Genomic DNA, 6,605 nt, shown 5'->3' on the forward strand with positions numbered 1-6,605 from the left:
ATAAATATTTATAAATATAATAAATATTTATAAATATAATAAATATTTATAAATATAATAAATATTATAAATCTACTTAATTTTCATGAAAATCAAAACTATTGGAAAAAACTGGGTACAGATACCACTATATATATATATATGTATGAATACAAAAAACATGGCTTCAGAATGTTGTCAAAAGTTCCAAAATGGGAGCTTTTCATGAGCAAATTATGGAAATGGAAATAATGAGAAAACCTACAAATTATTAAAGGAATATGATCAGTTAAAAAAATACATTTATAAAGAATATTGCAATCTAGTGCATTAAAAAACTGTAATGTATCTAACTACAGAGGGCACACATCAGGGTGAACCGTAGCATATGGATAAAGAAAGTTGTACATGCAAGCGGTCATAGGTCACGTTAAGAAGCTCTGAAGAGTTCCCTTCTCTATACAATCTGTGTGAGAGGGAACTATTTTTATCTCCATGAAACGACTTGACCAATGAGAAGAAACAACTTCTGGTGACCTAACTATTTCTCTCAATAACCTATTGAGTGAGCAGAGAGTTGCAACTTTTATTAAGTTTTTTTTTGCCTTCCATGCACAGTCGGTTAAAATTAGCTTTCACTTACTAATAAACAAGTTATTTTTTATTTGTTCTTACTGATTGTGCAAAAAGAACAACTTTTCAATGCTATCACGCAACAGATGAACCTCTTTAATGAGTTGGGACTTGATAATTTTATGTAAACCAAAAATGGAACAATTCTATTTGATACTTTTCTTTGTTTTGTATTGATTCCAATTGATTGATTATGTTTTACATTTCAGAGTATTGATTTCTTTCACAAGACTTTGAAAGAGAAATTTGAGAGAGTATTTTCAAGATTTTTTTGAGTTTGTATTACAGTGATTTCAATTGCTTGATTATGTATAACATTTCAGTGTATTTATTTCTTTCACTAGACTTTGAAGGAGAAATTACAGAGAGTATTTTCAAGATTTTGTTGAGTTTGTAACAGTGATAGCAATGACTTGGGTTTTCCTTTCATTGCTGCTAGGAAAATATTGTAGTAAACATTAGCTAATAATTATCTACCTCTTCTGCATGTAACGTATAAGATATATGATTATGTTCTATGCATTACTACATATTGTTGAATTGCATTATAGAATTTTGAACATAAATTGACATCAAAATATCATTTTATTTGAAGTTTTGTGGTAAAAATCAGCTAATAATTAGCTACCTCTTTAGTATATAATGTATAAGATATGTATACATGTTTATGTTCTATGTATTACCAGATATTGTTGAATGCTATTATAGAACTGTGATCATAAATTGACATTAAAAATGTCATTTTATTTGATGTTATGTTTGATTTTGATGTTGATTTTATATAAACTATGTACTTAAGTTATCATTATTTAAAATATTTTTTAAGAATCATTTTCAACTTGCCATTTATGTGCTTTTTATGATCCTACCACTTCAGATATATTATTATATATATTTGTATTTTTAAGATTATTTAATATTGTTTTATCTTGACGTGGAAACGAATACAGGTAAATGAAATTTAAGATCTAGCTAGTAAGACAGGTTGAAACAGTCATCAGGTATAATAAAATCTCATAACAATAACACCTTACAAGGGCTCTGTAACATAAAAATTAACTTACAATCAATCGTAAAAATCTGTCTCCTTTCAAATCTTGCTGCACTCATTAGTATCTTATGATGCATTGTATCTATCTGTAACACAGAATTAATCCTAAGTTTGATCAACCGCGAATTAAGTTAGATTGAAGGAGATACAATGAAATTTAAAGAAGGTACGGTAATCTCTAACTCTTAATGTTTAATACAGGGCAGTGAACATGATTTCCATTGGAAATACATAGGGTATTGAAGTTGCTCTTTTTGTTTATAGTTTGAAAGCCTTTGCGATTTTTCGACGACCACACTGACTCGTCCCTTTAAGATATCAGTTTCATTGCCAATCAAAAGTACTTACAATAAATACTTCACACTCTATTATGTGCGGTTTCCTGTTGCTTGGCGGGTTTCTATTCAGATTCATTGCAGTATTCTGATTTGTATAACATTTATTGTTCCGAAGGTTCGTATGCTACTAAAAATTTAAACCTGACCTTGGGTTTAAGCTCTTGTTTGATATCAGGGGGGTGTTTCACAAAGACGAAGATTGACTTTATGTTGGACTTAACTATGGCAGGCCATTCATCCCACTAGTTCCTCTAACCATTCCTGGCATTGGTTTCTCAAAGGATGTACAAATCATGGTCACAAATCTACAGAATTTTCATTTTTTTATAGTTCATTATTGAAGGAAAAAATAAAGATCTAAAGATCATAATTGAGAGACCAATGGTGAGAGCAAACATTGGCATGAACGGCCTGCCATAGTCCAACTTAATGTTGATCTTAGTCTTTGTGAAACACTCCCCAGGTTTAACAAAGGAATTTAGTTGGAGGTCTAAGTTTAACTTAAAATCTTAATCTTCGACCCAAAGTCAGGTGTAAATAAATTGATAGACTACGGACCAAAAAGCCATTTTACCAAAGAGACCTTATTTCAATCTGTGCAAGGAGTTTTGTATATTGTAATTATTTAAAGAATATGTTTCTATGGTATTAAAAGACTTCCATTTGTACTGGTTATTCTGATGTTTTCTTGTAAAATAAGTCTTTATTTTCCCTTTTCTTTCATACAAACATGTTCATTCAATTGTTGTAACCAGTTACCACTACTCGTATCTACCGGTATATGTTCTAAGGCTGCCAGTATCTAGTCCATGTACTGCCTGGACTGTTCTTAATTCGTCTGTAGGCAATGATGAATTTGTGGGTTGGGCGCAGGCGCACGCACTCAAAGGTAAAATATTAAAATGGCCAGAATCTGGTCTACCACATACTGTACCATCTTCAAAACTGTCTTATCTAATCTCTCTCTCTCTCTTTCTCTCTTTCTCTCTTTCTCTAATTTCATTCCGATTATCTTCCTATGCGCTTAGAAACATGGTATAATAATCTCTCTCTCTCTCTCTCTCTATCTCTCTCTCTCTCTCTCTTTTTTTTTTCTCTCTCTCTCTCTCTCTCTTTCTCTCTAGTTTCATTCCTATTATCTTTGTACCGGTATGCGCTTAGAAACGTGGTTTATTAAGTACTTTATTAATGATGCATATTATTATCATTATTATTATCAGTAGAAGACGTAGTAGGAGTATTAGTATAGTTATTGTCATTATTAATATCATTATTGTATTTTTGCGCAGTCATACAAACTGAATGCTTGCAGAAAGTCAATGCCATGCAGTTGCATGTGTCTTGGGAAGGTGTTGGCCTCTTAATCCTAAAAATTAAAATCCCTAGAGAGATTGCCACTTAGTTATTCTTTTATTTATAAACTTGATTTTAAAGAAGATATTTTCACAGCTTGTATTAACAAAACACTTGTAAGCAATACAACAATATTGACGCTATGAACCAAAAGAGCGTTTAAAACAACATTAATGTCATTTTTGGCTCGATTTTAACAAAATATTATTTTTTAAAGATTTGGCCTTCATAGTCTCATTCTTTACACTGCCCATTTCCTTACAGCCTTGCTACAATTTATTAGATGCTAGGTAAATAATATGACACTATAATACTATTTCTTTAGATTATAGGCCTCATTTTTGACAACTGTCTATAAATGTTCACCTAGTTGTTACAAAGTTCACAGAATGAATTAGTTCACCTATTATTCATCAAAGGTCATAGAATGATTAGTAATGAGCAGTGGTTTACTTTTCACTGACCTCCTGTAGTTGTCCCACATTGTTTACTCTGTATTTCTTTTCTCTTTCTGCCTTTTTCTTTTTTGTATTATATTTTCTGTTTGTTATACAAAGCACTTTTTGTATAAAAGGGCCACAATTCCCTTAAAAGAAAAAATACTGCAATCCTTAAAACTTTGCAACTTTCTTTAATTACCAAAGTAATGAAAACAAAAACACTAAAACTTACCTTCCAAAAGCAGACTTGTAAGTATAATCTTGGCTATATGAACATGAAAAGGGACATGGGAATACTGTGATTTTTTCCTTCATGAATACATAAGCCAATCCAGTTTTGCTACCTCTTGGTCAGACAACTGTTCTACGTTCACAAAAGTATGTATCCAAAGTTCACAGAAACCATTGTGATCTGCTCTTTTATCATCAGTAATATACATAGTTGATGTTTGATATTACCACGTAGGCCTAATCCTAATCCTAATCTTAATCATGATAACCCTCTCCCTATTTAAGTCTGTACATGAAGACCATTGATGAACATTTGATCCCCCACCCCCATCCTCCTGTCTTCCCATATGATCCCCTCCCAAAGTGAAGATATATCCTTTAATTCCTAATCCTAGACTTAATCTTAATCCCAACTATTTTTCTAATAAACCAAGAGTCTGTTCATGAAGACTATGGTTAACCCCCACCACCCCCAATTTCCCCCTCTCCCCTATGATCCCCTCCCTGCCCCCCTCTCTGGGGTGAAGGCAGCCGAGTTTGGTAACCTCCTGCCAGAATTTCACCTGCTTCCGTAGCAAGAAGTGAGTCATGGATCACTTGGGGGTGCCCGAGAGGTGCTGTGAAGGGGGGAAGCTTGGGGATCAGAGTTGCAGAAGCCATGTTCACACAAGAGTCATTAAACCTAAAGTTTAGCTTGCATTTTAAACTTTGAGATTAACTTGTAGTTAAGGACTGTGCGGATGCCTTCATGGTTTTGAACCTTAAAGGTAAAGACCAGTAATGGTCATGCGATTGCATTGTGAAAGAAACGTTGTGGAATCGATCAGAAAAGGTTGATCATCTAGCATCTAGCATCTGCAAGGTTCTGGAATCATCAAAATGATAAGAAATTTGGCCCATTCTTCGTAAAGTTACAAGCACTATACACAGAAAGATGTATATGGGACTACCCTAACTCTCTCACACGACCATGAGAGAAATAAATTTACCAAATATATGAATTAGTAGGCGGTTTCCCGGCAAATTTTTTATCATCATGTATTAGTCAAAACATATTCTTTCACATGATTGGTAATGAGAGCTTCCATTTCATTTTTTGAAATTGGGGCGTTACCAATACTGGTCTTTACCTTTAAAGTTTACTCACAGTTATAAATCACAAGCAATCTTATGGTTAGCATGATAACTATGAGCAGCGGGGGTCTGTCCTCCCACCTCCCTGCTTGAAGTTTTGTGCCGTGTGGACACAATTAATTTCCAAGTTTCCCCAACTTGTAGTAACAACGACTGCTTGCTCATCGTGTCCATGTTGTTTAAAACCTTTTTTAAAATATTAGAGAATTATTTTTTTTAGGGTTCCCTTGTAAACCTTCATCATTGTTGGTAGGTTGTTGTTTAAAACTTCAAGGTTTCGCAAACTTGTTTTTTTTTAATTATTACAGTCCCGTGCAAACATAGCTATACTGATAGTTGTGCAGTGTCGGTGATAACTCAGGCCCTACGATATTGAATTTGTCCTGTGGTGCAATACAGAATTGTCTCCTGCTATTGGAATAGGGTCACGTTTTTATTTTATGCATTTGTCAAAACCTACCGGTACACCTTTTTACACATAGAGGTAGTTTCCTATCGCTTATATGAGTTTTATTATTAACTTTATTAGCACAATGAAAGGCAATATTTATTGCACATCAAATATCAGCAGCATTTTATAACTTGGCTTCTCAAAGAATGAAACAAATTAGAGACTGACAAATCTCTCACCCGGAACTCATTAGATAGTCGTTATTTTGCTTGAAAATTTCCTGTACAATATTTTGATTAAGGTTTTTAAAGAGATATGTATACAAACACCTTCTTCACTTGTAATGTAGTATGGACCAAATTACATTTTGGAAATTTCAAATTAAAAGGATGATAGGTTAAAAATGTAGAAAATCCTTCTTAACATGCTTAAAGATAATAATTGTCAAGAAAACTGATTACCATTTAGAACTATGAATAGTTTGAACCTGTAATTTGTGTCCGTCACTGCATGCTACTTTCTTATTTTAAAGCCCCACTGTACTACTTGTAGCTACTTGCTCCCTCTCTATAGAAAACAATGCATAAGCGGTGCCCGTTGGTCCCCCATGATCCTCTTTTTCTTATGTTAATTGAGAGATGAGTTGATGAGATAACCCCCTGTCAGTGACCACGCTAATCCCTCTATTCCCTTCTGGTCAAACTAGTGCAGAGGGGCTTTAAAACATGATGTAGATGTTGAATCTTGTTTGGGATTTCATTCATCATTCTATAGCAATATTTCATTGATTTTGCTGCATGGAAATTATCAAGTCTTTTAGTCTGAGTGAATCCACAGCTACCTTGATGCACACATGGAATGATAAACAAAAGATCTACAAAGTAATGGGGAGCAAATCGACACATTGCCAAAAAAGCTAGCAGTAATGGCTCTGTTTGATATCATATCCTTGTCCCTTTTTTACTAATTGGTCACCTTTTTTCTTCTTCAATGAATGTGTTCCAAGTCTTTGTCTTTTAATTTCCATGTTGTACATTACTTGTAGTCATTGTTTT

This window comes from Strongylocentrotus purpuratus, unplaced genomic scaffold (genome assembly GCF_000002235.5).
Source record: "Strongylocentrotus purpuratus isolate Spur 01 unplaced genomic scaffold, Spur_5.0 spur5_scaffold_12, whole genome shotgun sequence".
Classification (NCBI taxonomy): domain Eukaryota; kingdom Metazoa; phylum Echinodermata; class Echinoidea; order Camarodonta; family Strongylocentrotidae; genus Strongylocentrotus; species Strongylocentrotus purpuratus.